The sequence below is a fragment of the Myotis lucifugus genome, unplaced genomic scaffold (assembly GCF_000147115.1).
Source record: "Myotis lucifugus unplaced genomic scaffold, Myoluc2.0 scaffold_8, whole genome shotgun sequence".
NCBI lineage: Eukaryota > Metazoa > Chordata > Mammalia > Chiroptera > Vespertilionidae > Myotis > Myotis lucifugus.
Genome location: NW_005871056.1, coordinates 2,445,916 through 2,459,085, shown reverse-complemented (window position 1 = coordinate 2,459,085; position 13,170 = coordinate 2,445,916).

Sequence of the window (13,170 nt, the reverse complement as noted above, 5' to 3'; positions counted from 1 at the left end):
CCTTCCAGTGTATTCTTAATGTCATATATTGTATTCTTCATTTCTGACTGGTCCTTTTTTATACTGTGGTACATTTACACAATAGAATATTACTCATCTGTAAAAAAGAAGGAAATATTACCTTTTACAACAGCATGGATAGACCTGGATATTATTATTATAAGTGAAATAAGCCAGTCAGAGAAAGACAAGTACCATATGATTTCTCTTATATATGGAATCTAATGAACAAAATGCACTAGCAAAATGGAGATAGACTCATGGATACAGAGAACAGACTGACAGCTGTCAGAGGGGAGAGGGTTGGGGACTGAGTGAGATAGGTGAAGGGACTATGCAAAGAAAAAAGAAAGACTCATGGACACAGATAACAGTATGGTGATTACCAGAGGGAAGGAGGAATGGGGGAGTAGAAGAGGGTAAAGGGGGGATAAATGATGATGGAAGGAGACTTTACTTGGGGTGATAAACACATAATACAATATACAGATGATGTATTATAAAATTGTATACCTGAAACCTATATAATGTTATAACCAATGTTACCCTAATACATTCAAATAAAAAAGAGAAAAAAATAAGAAAAACACAAAACAGGAATCAAAAATATCATGAAAGGCCAAGATTAAGGACCAAGATGAATAAAACAACATTAAGTTTCCATTGAACTTCAGAGGAGGCAGCAATCACAGAGACCAGAGTTGTTTACAAATGTTTCTCAGAAATAGATATCCTTGGCTAGACTGAGAGAAATAGTTTTCTCTTTTTCACTATCATTGGGAAGATATGTTCTAAAAGCATCGTATATAATAAAACCCTAATATGCAAATCGACCGAACTGCTGAACGACCGGTCGCTATGATGCGCACTAACCACCAGGCGGCAGATGCTCAAGGCAGGAGCTACCCCCCGAGTGGTCATTGCGCTCCCACAGGGGGAGCACCACTCAGCCAGAAGCCAGGCTCACGGCTGGTGAGTGCAGTGGCAGTGGCGGGAGCCTCTCCTGCTTCCGCTTCAGTGCTAAGAATATCCGACTGCTGGCTTAGGGCCTAAGCTGGCAGTTGGACATCCCCCGAAGGGTCCTGGACTACGGGAGGGTGCAGGGCCAGGCTGAGGGACCCCTCTCCAGTGCACAAATGTTGTGCACCGGGCCTCTAGTTGAAATATATAAATCCATTTTCCATTTTTATTTCCAAAAGTATACTATATGTAAACATTTACTTATCAACTTTTTCTTTTGCATAACTATAACATCATACTCTTAAACAAAAAGTATTACAATATATTATATGAAATTTACTTTAATGACATTGAGTATTTTCATGGTGGAAAGTAATAGATTACTATAAAAGAAATTTCTGTGAGTAGCTGTATAGAAAATTTTTAAATCATAGGAGGTGTCATAGCATGTCTATTTCTAATGTATATAGAGATGTTGTGTGTGCAAATATATCATCCAGAATGCACAAAATCAAAAGCGTGAAACTAAACACAGTACATAACTCAACAAAACAAGAGTGTAGTTGTGCCAAAACAACTTTGCTCTTCATATTTCCCATTGCAGAAACATTCAAAGGAGGATTATTTCTGAAAATGTTCATGAGTCAGAAGTGGGGAATGAGTAATACTGTGCTGTGGACTTTTATGAATGTTTTACTGCTGAAGGAACATCATCTAGTTTTTTCAGTAAGGCGATGAGTTGCTACCTCACCCTCAGATTCCAAATAGAAAAAAACTTGAATATAATTTGAACAACTTGTGTCTTCTAAATTTAGCACTGAGTTTTCTTAAAATGTTCTAATTCAGTGAATAATACTTTAATCTCATTTCAACTGTGTAGAAATAACTATTGGAGGCTGAGGGTTACAATAACCTTAGAATAGGTCAACAAGATTCTTTAGCAAATAGTAAACAAGGTTAGATTGACTTGTTCAGTCAGAATATGCATGAAAATATATTAGATGGTTTGTTGACATTTCAACTTTATTTGTGTATTTCAAAACTTTATCGTGATGAGAATGTTAATAAAAAATATTCATGAGGTCCATGATGGTGGTGAATTTTATGTCTTAATTTACACATTCTAATGGGATTTGGAAATCTCTAAATTTAATTCCTTTCTGTATTCATCCTCATTCCCACTTTCCCCCTACTGTGTATAACACTTTAGGCTCTCATTATGAATTAGTCAAGGAATTTTTTAAAAGGCCCAAGATTGTGTTGAGGTTGCATGTTTTAAAACAGTAGAGCCATACTATCTTATTTCCTCAGTCATTTTTTATGAGCATCATCTGTGTTTCTAGCACTGGAGTTAGAAAGTGAGCAAAATCATCTATCTTTTTGCCCCTATTAACTCTTAGATCTTACAAATGAACCTTTACTTCCCATCTGACACTCTCAGACTTTAGTACAGTGATCCTGGTATACACTTAACAATGAAAAGAATAATCAAAATCTTTTCTGAGGGACCCCGCTATTAAGCTGCTAAAAGACAACAAGATTTTACATGTTAGAGTAAGAGACACACTCTAAATTGCATAATAGGGCAAGATTTAATCTATAATGTAACTATATCATTTTGTTAAAGGAAGAGACTAAATGACACAAAGATCTATGTAAAATAACATTAAGGACAAAGTGTTTTCCTCCAAATGCATAGCTTATTAATGCTAAAATGGGATAGGGACTGCGTTTTGGCTTTAGGAAAGAATCAGTAAAACATTAATAAATTATAGTTTTTTCTTCTTTCCATTAGTTTAAGTTATGACTCATGTCACCAGTGTGGCCTTAACTTGGGATCAAGAATAAAGATAAGATTTTGAAGTATACGTTTTGAAAATCCAAGAAAATTCTCCCTGATTTATATTTCTAATCACCTTAGAACCTCTTCTTTATAACAAATATAGACCTTTAATGATAGACCCACTGTTTTATCATGAAGAAAGAATGCATGGATTGGCTAGGTTTTCAGTGATGCCAAGATGAGATCATTGGATTTTCTACAACAGCACCACAGAGATGTAGCTTGTTGTCCTGGTGTCTGGAAGGAGACAGGTAGAGGAAAGTTATGAATTGTTAGCCCAACTCTGGTTATCAATTTTGTCAGTAATTTATTTGAAGACATAACATGATCCCTTTTCTGGTATAAAAATGTACAAATGGTACAAAACTGAGATAGGGATAGCTAGCATAACAGGGCTAGCTAGCTAGAATTAAAATTAGACTTTATTATGACATAAAAGAAATCTACAGATAGAACTTTATAGGGAGAAATGTAAATCTCTGTCTTCAGGTTCAAAAACTTAATTGCACACTCAAAGGGAGAAGGCTGTCCTAGGATGGTTAAGATAAATATAAGCAATTTAATGGGGGATCATTCTGCTGATGAAGGTTTTAAAAAGTAATTTTTCTATCCACTCTCTTATTCATTCATTAATTTACTAATGTTCTCAATTTTAGTATGCCAAGAACAGACCAGAATTCCTGGCTCTCAAAGGCTTACATTCTAATTGAGAAGGTAGGCTCACAACTGATAATTACTGAACAATGTGATAAAGGTTAAAGAACAGGTTGAGCAGTTCTGCAGAAGTATAGAGATGGAAGCAACTTCTTTGGGATTACCTTCACAGAGGGCCTGACTTTTGAACTAGATTCTGAGGATTAAATAGGAGTTGGCTAGAAAGACAGAAGTGAACAAACACAGCAAGGAGGAAGAAAATCATATACAAAGAGGAAAGGGTGTTTTAATCATAGGGTGCCCATTGGAGGTGGTGGGAGTTGAGGCCCAAACCATCTTGAAGGGCCTTCTGTGCTATGTTAGAGATTGGGATCTTGGCTTCAAACAAACTGTAGTGTGTGTGTGTTTGGGGGAGGGGAGAAGGGAGGGAGTGACTAGTAGATTTGTGTTTTTAAAAATATGATTTTGGCCTGTAATATAATGGATCCTTGGGAAGGCAATTGAGGGCCTGTTGGAATCAACAATGTAAGGCTAAATCCTGAAATAAAGCAAGCCATCTTAGGGAAATGGACACAGGGGGAAAAACTAGGAAAATACCTAAAAGATACAATTTAATGAAATACCATCATAGGAACTGGGTAGTTTTAACCTGGAGTAGAGAAGAGTAAGATAAGTGGGTGTCTCCTGATACCTGAAGGAATATCAATATTTGATATTGCTCAGGATAACAAATCTAGAATCAATGGGTAGAGGTCATTAGTAACAACTGAAGTTATCCAACAATGAAGCAGGCTTCCTCTCTGGATAGGGAGTTTTCTATCTTTGGGGGTATCTATGGGAAGCCGCTATAGAAAGGATGGCTTCAATTTTTGGAGGCAGATTATAGCACGTGACCTCTAATATCTCATCTAGATCTAAAATTCCATGATTCTTTGATCCCAATACAGAGTCAAGCCAACTAAATGAACTTTAAGAGAACCTGACTAGTAAACCTTTTAAAGGAACTCTTGAAATTCTGCTCCAAAATAGAGAAAGGGAAAAAACAAACTGGTTTTGATGTCAAACAAAAGCAGGCTGGCTCTAACTTCCTTCTAAGTCAAAGATTTCCAATATACCCTCATTATGGAATGAAGATTTCTTATTTTGGACAAGGGAAAATCCTCAAGGAAAAGAACTACACATGTCTTGTTTCTAGTCATGTCTCCACAGACCCTGAGCCTAGTGCCTGGCACATAGGTGATGCCCAACAAATACTTGTTAAAGGAATGTAGTAGCTGCTGTCATGTTTCACCCACATCTACCTTCAGGGCTGAAGGACCCATTTCCCTAGCTGTTGGGAGCGCTATCTGCAGATGGCCCTCATCCCTCTTCAGAATTGCCCATGGCTGGAAAGAGTTTCCTCACCCAAGGTCATGCCCTCTTTCCAGGGCAGCCCACATCTGATAACTGGCTAGTGGAAGGGTACTAAGCCTAGTCTCCTAGCTTGACCAACACAGGTCAACTCTGAACAGCCATCCCAGTTTCAGAACTTCCCATGGGGTTGGCTGAAGTCTCTGTTGTGATTACAGCACAACCCAACTCTCCCTCTGCCCAATTCTGCTTTCTTTTCCTTCCTTTTTATAGGTGTTGTTTCTGAAAGTACTCCTGATAATCCTTCTATACATTAAATCACTACTGAGAGTCAGTTTGCCGTGGTCAGCAAACTGCGGCTCACGAGCCACATGCGGCTCTTTGGCCCCTTGAGTGTGGCTCTTCCTAAGCCTTAGGAGTACCCTAATTAAGTTAATAACAATGTACCTACCTATATAGTTTAAATTTAAAAAATTTGGCTCTCAAAAGAAATTTCAATCGTTGTACTGTTGATATTTGGCTCTGTTGACTAATGAGTTTGCTGATCACTGCCCTAGGGAATGACCATATGAATGGGAATTCATTTTCTTTTTGATAGGATTTTGTAGAACATTGAATGGGGGTCCTCAGCTATCAACAGCTTTGATAAATGCTTCTGCACTCAACTTCTGTAGTGGGCATTTCCATTTCACTTGAACTTGATGTGAATGAAATCCTTTCCATGAAGTGATGCTGTCAATCCTCCCGCCCTCCTAGTTTTCTTATGTTTTTCAAAACACTGAATGCTTTGATGTAAGATCCAAGGCTGAATTTTTGGTGTGTTCATTTGGGTCTTGATTTACTGCTCGCTGTCCATGGTTTGTTTCCATTTGATTTTGGATGATCATTAATCTTCCTGGGAAAGCCTTCAGGGCTGATGGTGCCCTGGCCTGTTCACTAATATAAGCAGAATTATTCAGAAGTTCTCGTATCATCCCGTCTTCTTACAACCTTTATCCTGTTGAAGCCCCCAAAGGTGCAGTATTTAGAGGGAGAAAAAGAATATCAGAGGGCAGAGACATAATTGTTTGAGCTTTATCAAACAATTGTAGTTCCATAAATGGACTACATCTGGTTTGTAGGTGAGATGACTGAGGGTGATGAGCAAACACAATCCCAGATATAAGCAAATCCATTACTTACTATGAATGAATGTCTTAGGACGTTGGGACTTACTTCTCTCCTGGAACCTCAGGTGAGAAAGGAAAAACATAATTTGGCAGCATTTTAAGTTACATGGGCCCTGGCTGGGTGGCTCATTTGGTTGGAGCATCATCCCATACACAAAAAGAAAAGGTTGCAGGGTCGATCCCTGGTCAGGGCACAGACCTGGGTTGCAGGTTTGATCCTTGGTCGGGCATGTACTGGAGGTGGCCGGTCAATGTTTTTCTCTCACGTGGATGTTTCTTTCTCTCTCTCTCTCTCTCTCTCTCTCTCTCTCTCTCTCTCTCTCTCCCCAAATACCAATTTTACAAAAGCATCTTTGGTGAGGATTTTAAAAAATTAGATGGAAGAGAGATGTGAGTATAATGAATATCCCCAAGTCAAACATGTGGTGCAATTGCACTGCGTAACCACAGTTTGGTAACTATTGTGGTCATGTTGCAATATGCATAGCATTTCCTTTCTTTCCGGTATAAGAAAAGAGGCTTTACATCCATTGAAATATGATTAATGTAAAACTGCTTTGAATATGGTCACACTATACTATTATGGCAGTATTAATATTGCATTCCTTACAATTCAGGTATTTTCTTTTTTCATTGCATAAAATTGCTTTTTAATATTGGCGCTTTGTTTGGCCATTGCTCACTTCATGCAATATTACAATCCCATTTTTGTATGCGTTGACAGTATTTATAAACTTGTTAGAGAATGTTTTATTTTGTTGTTTTCGCACTATTTTCTTAGCCTGGCACCTAGTTAGTGCCATTTGAATGTGCTGATATTATAAATAATGCTACGATGATAATACTTACTGCTTAGGTTTGAATGTTTATACCTTCCCCAAACTGACATTAGGAAATTCTGATGTTTAGAGTAATGTGTTAGGAAGCAGGGCCTTTGGGAAGTAATTAAGTCATGAGTGTGTGGAGCCCTCATGATTGGAATTAATCTATAATAATAAAAGCATAATATGCAAATAGACCAAACAGCCATCTGGACGTCCTTCCGGACGAAGCCAGGGCTGCAGGATCGAGGCAGCCGCCACGGCTGCAAAGGCCTACTCTTGCACTAATTTCATGCATCGGGCCTCTGGTATTCATATAAAAGAAACCCCAGAGATCTCCCTATCCCCTTCTACCATGTGAAGTGCTGGTTATGAACCAGGAAGAGGGCTCTCACCATAAAGTGTCCATGCTGGCACTTTGATCTTGGACTTCCCAGCCTCCAGAACTGCGTAAAGTAAATTTCTATTGTTTATAAGCTACCCAATCTGTGGTCTTTTGTTATAGCATCTTGAATGGACTAAGAAACTTGCATCCATTTTTTTTCATTAGAGCCATTCATATATATTAAAAAGATATACTGTTTATAGATAAACATTTAATCAAATATTATTATCTGTTATTTTGTCCAACATGATAGCCACTAACCACATGAATTATGGATAGTCTGAATTGATACGTGCTCTAGGTGTAAAATATACACTATATCTCAAAGATTACTATGAACAAAAAATGTAAAGTATATCATTAATACTTTTCATATTAATTACATGTTGAACAATGTTTTTGACATACTGGATTTAACATTATTAAAATTAATTTCACCTGTCTCTTAGTACTTTTAAAAATATGGCTATTAGAAAACTTTAAATTACATATACAGCTTACTTTATATTTCTTTTGAACAGTCCTGGCCTAATGCCAATACCTTGAATTTATGTCTAGATTTTCAATATAATTAATTTTTCTAATTGTTCACATCTAATTCCTGTGTTTTTGATAATTATTTAAATTGTTAAAAATATACTTAAAATATATCATGAGTATAATATATTTCTAAATAGTATTTGGTACTCCCTAGTATCAAATGTATCCAGAAGACATGCACCATCAATTTATAAAGATCTATTTATTATACTAGAGTCCCGGTGCATGAATTCGTGCACTGATGGGTTCCCTTGGCCTGGCCTATATCCTCTCGCAATCCAGGACCCCTTGGGGGATGTTGGACTCCAGCTTTGGCCCGATACCCACAGGCCAGGCCGAGGGCCCCACCAGTGCACGAATCCATGCATCAGTTCCCTCTGAGATTCATCAGTCTGTTCCATGTTTCCATGCATGTGTGTTGAGTGTCTTACCCCTGGTGGTCAGTGCACGTTATAGCTACTGGTCGAATGGTCGAACAGTCGAATGGTTGCTTAGGCTTTTATATATATAGATTATGGCAACTTTTATTTGTAGGGCAGTAAATCTTTTTATTAATTATTAAAAATATTGCCATTTTTTCCAGTTTTAGGCTTCCAAACTGCCTGATTTCTGCTTTCTGTATCATATATTCCTTTATTTTTCCATCTGGGTTTTACAGTTTTTTTAAACCAATTTAATCTGAGCTGACATCATTAACCTTTTTTAAAATTTTTGTATAGGAACTCTGTATATTCTAGTGGTGCAACATCTGTAAAAGGGAATGCCATTGAATTTTGTGACACTTAATTCCTTTGATCTTTTCTTAATTATCTTTAACTAGAGGCCTGGTGTACAAAATTCGTGCACTTGGTGGGGGGTCCCTCAGCCCAGTCTGCACCCTCTCACAGTCCAGGAGCCCTCGGGGGATGTTCAACTAATGGCTTAGGCCTGCTCCCCGCAGTCGGACATCATTAGCACTGCTGCGGAGGCAGGAGAGGCACCTGCCACCGCTGCTGTGCTCGCCAGCTGTGAGCCTGGCTTCTGGCACACTGACCACCAGGAGGCAGCTCCTGCATTGAGCATCTGCCCCCTGGTGGTCAGTGCGCATCACAGTGACAGTTCGTTCCACCTTTCGGCCGATTTGTATATTAGCCTTTTATTATATAGGATACGCTGTGGCTTGTTTATTTCTAGTTTCTGGATATAGCTGCATTAACTTGCAAAACCAGAATTTTAAAATTCATTCTTCCCTGCATATATGTTTTTTCTCCTTGAATACATTGTACTAGCATTTGTATTTAGCTTTTACTATTAAAGTATCTGTGCTTTATTATAATAAGTCAGTGATTCAGTGGTAGCTTATTTTTTATGGTTAATTTTATTAAACATTTTGCAATAATATATCAACTTTACATTCTTGGAGTAAATCCTGCTTTTTTCATATTGGACAAATTTTTCATCTATTACTTTTTTTTGGCTAAGATTTTGCTTAAGGTTTTGTATCTTTCTTTCATTAATGTGATTTTTCTAGCCCAACAATAAAGGTTTAACAAATTTACTTAAGAAGTATTATCCCCTTAGGAAATATTTTATACTTTAAAAAATATATTCTGGGAGCAATTCAAGTAGCATGAGGGATTATTTATTCTTTAAGAGCTTGGAAAATTCTCCAGTTAAGTCATCAGGGCCATAATATCTAATTTTTCCTATTTATATACCATGAATTAATAATGTTTTCTATTTCTTGTTGCATATGTTTTTATTACATATCTGTGAAAAATAATATAAGTATGATTATTAAATAAATTTGCCATAAACTTACAGCTAAGAGCAATGCTCTTTAAAATTTAACAAAATCTGTGCTATTCAGTCTTTCCCTGATTATATTAATTTGTAATTTCTCCTGTTTGTTGGGCCAATGGTTTATTAATTTTGTCTATTTTGTTAAAATGTAAATAACTGTTCTGTTAGTTTATTTCTATTATAATTCCTTTATTTTAAATATTTTATTGTATTTCCTACTCTGTTTGGTCCATTACATTATTCAATTTTGAAGTTCTTTAGATAATAGAATTAATTCATGGTGTTTCTATTCTCATTTTATTATTAATATATACCTAGAGAGATAAATTTTCTTTTCAGTACACTTCTTTCAACATCTCATTAATTATTATGTGTTGTGCTTATATGCTTGCTTTTTTTTAAAAAAAAAGGTTTTACTATAGCTTTCCTCTATGCAAGTTACTATGGTATTTTGAATTTGAATTTTCATGTGACTTGCTTTTGTGGAATTCTGTTTTCCCTATATTGTATCATGCTGTGATGTGAGAATATGGTTTCACAGATTTCATTCTATTATTATTTGCATTAAATAAGGACATTTTTCTGTCCCAGTATATGATTAATTTGTATAATTAGAAAGAATCTTTATAATCCCTCGTTGATGATCCAATACTTTCCATATGTCTGTTAACTCTTTTTTCCTTATATATTTCAGTTATATTGTTTCTCTTCTATTTGTCCACACAGATTCTGCCATATTTCTTTAGTCCTGAGATCTTCTATTATAATTATATTTCTATGAATTTCTTTTTGCGCTTGGCCGACTTCTATGCCTTCATCAAAGACTGGCTTCCATTGGTATTTCAACCCATGTGGCCACACAGGGTCCTGCTCTCAGAGGGGCTCTGTGCTTGGTTTAATGCTCTGCTGTCACTGTCTTGAAATTCTTAATAATTTCTGAGCAAAAAAAAGGCTTTGCATTTTCATTTTGCAATGGGCTGCCTCAAATTGCATAGCTGGTCCTGCTTGTTCCTTATATTCTGCAATTTTGTTGAACTCATCTTTCTTTTTTTAATCACAAGCTGATTGAGGATGATTTGTTGGATTTTCTAGATAAGCCATGCCATCATCTAAATGAGATGCTCTTTCGGCCGGGCAGCTTTGGGGAAGTCCTCTGGTTAGCTCTTACCCTCCCCGAGGGTGAAACCACTGTAAAACTGCTCTCCTTGTGTCGCCTTCACTTAGTGTCAAGTGTTCTTTTATTACTTCCAGAGGAGCTTGTGGTCAGGTGTCCAACAGATGGGACTCAGCTCTGGCCTCACCTGGGCTTTTGCCGGGAGCAGCAGCAGCAGGAGAAAAGTAAGTTCAGCCTCTAACCTCCCTTCCACACAAGCCCAGAATCCTCATCTTCCGCAAACTCCTAACACAAAGAAGACTAGTCTTGCCCCCTTGCATTTGGGATTTCAGGCCCGTGACTGTTTCTCCCACACTCTGTGCCTTAGCGTACAACATCCTGGAGGTGCAAAGCTCACCAGCCTTCCAACACAGCCCTTCTTTTTTAGCAGTGAAGGAGGAAGCTTAACTGTCTAGATGCATCCTGGGAAAACAGCTGCCACAAGGCCGGACAGGGTTAAAAGCCATCAGAGCATTCCTGAAGATTTGAATTTGAGATCGGCTTGACTCTCACCTGTGGTTTGACCATAAGCAGGATGCTTCACCTTCCTGAGCCTTCTGCAGCCCTCCCGTTTGTGAAGTGGAAAAAACAACAGTAGCTACTTGTGAGAGTTTCTGGAGGGCTAAGTGAGGTGGTGCCTGGTACATAATAACTGCTCACTGATTCTCCACTGAGCTGAATGGTTGGCCCTCCAGGCTACACCAAGATGGTGGTTCTAGTTAGACATGCTAAGGTGTTTTTTGTCTCTTTGTACAGTGACCTCAGGAAGGATGGGGGCATGGGAATTCTCCAGGTGTGTGGGACCCTACTAAAGGAATAGCCAATCGGGATGATAGAACTGGGTCTCAGTCTGTTGAAATGATACAGAAATAGAGTGTGTCCCCATAGCTACTCATTCCTCTTGGGCTGGACTGTGCTTGTTCCTCTCCCTCAAGAATTGCACACTTGTGAAGTTGATAGACTTTTTAAAGCCATACTTGGTCCTGGACAAGTTACCAACTTTGGAAGTGTCTCTGTAGCCTCATCTGTATCGTGGGAATAAATGTGTCCAACCGGCCCCTCTCCCTGGTCTCACCATGGCATTCCCCCCTTCCCTCTCACTCACTGAGGGAGGCTATTGGCTCAGAAGGAGAAAAGCATGCTCTGCATTGCTTATAAACCCTGATTCGCTCTTCCTCCCTCCTCTCTTTCCTCAAATTTACATCCTACTTATTTATGTGTTTATTTTTTAGTGTAGCTGCTGCCCCAGGCTGCAATCCACTCTCACCTCCAGGTTCCAGAGTCCTGATGAAATAAATCCATAAAGCTTGACTCTGAAAGCAGGGCCCCCGTTTCTTCATCCCTGCAGGGCCTGCATTCAGGCCTGAATAGGGATGTGAGGCCACGTCTCAGATGCTAGTCCCAGGATGCCCCCATGCCCTGCCCTGTGGTCGGGGATGATAGGGACTTGCCCAGAGAAGCTACCTGATGAGTACTTGGTTCCTGCCCCCACTCCACTCATGCCAGAAACAAGCAGGGCTCTTGAACCAGCCGCAGAAGGAATGCTCCAATTATACTAATGCTTTCTTTCACTTTGCTACTTAGGAATAGTCCTGTTCCCAACCTGTAAGCCCCATTACTCGTCCACCTTTGTGGATTGGTGAATAGTTTTCCCCATTGCAGTCTCTGGCTGCTGGGCTAGCCTTTCTCTTTTGATGAATCACAATTTTGAGGGACACGGTTTCTGTTCTCTCATTGTTTTATGTTTCTTTCTCTTCAGAATTATTAGCTTATGAGATGCACTAGAAAGAATAAAAAGTTTAATGATGTGCTGTGTGAGTTAGTAGGCAGTCAGACAACCCCCAAGTCAACATAATGTACAGGAATCAGTTGTCAACAGCATTACAAAGGGAATGTAGCCTGTATGCTCCAACAAATATGCATTTTCTGTGATTGAATTTTTTGTTTTACTCAAAATGAATATATGGGGGGCCACTGATTGGGGCTCTGGAATTTGAGGGCTTGGAAACTTTTACTGTGAAATACTTATTAAACCCTGAAATCACCTTTACGGTGACCAATGAGAAGGGCACTACATTAAACAGGATGAGGCTGAGACTTCCTGTGGGTCTAATTGACCTTTTGGGGCAATTATTTGTGAGCTCAAGTTGCTACCTTTTCAATCATCATTTATACCATTTTTTAATGTTTGCAGATGTTGGTCTGCATCCATCCGGGGAGGCAGGTCCATGTTTTTATCCCTGTGTGACTAAGGAGAAAAATGAAATCCCCAAAGTTTAAAGGATTTGTCTTCTGTCAGGCAGTGACCAAATGGCAAGGGTTCTGACCTATACTCCCAGCCAGAGCATCTCAGGTCTGGGGCAGAGTCACATGGCCACACTGCTTCCAAAGATCCCAAATTAGACAGAAGATTTTGAATTTCCCTCCAAATAAGACTGAGAACAGTAGACTTTGGAAAAAAGTGTGTACACACCATGGCAGAGAAAGGGCTTAAAATAAAGACTACCAAGAAC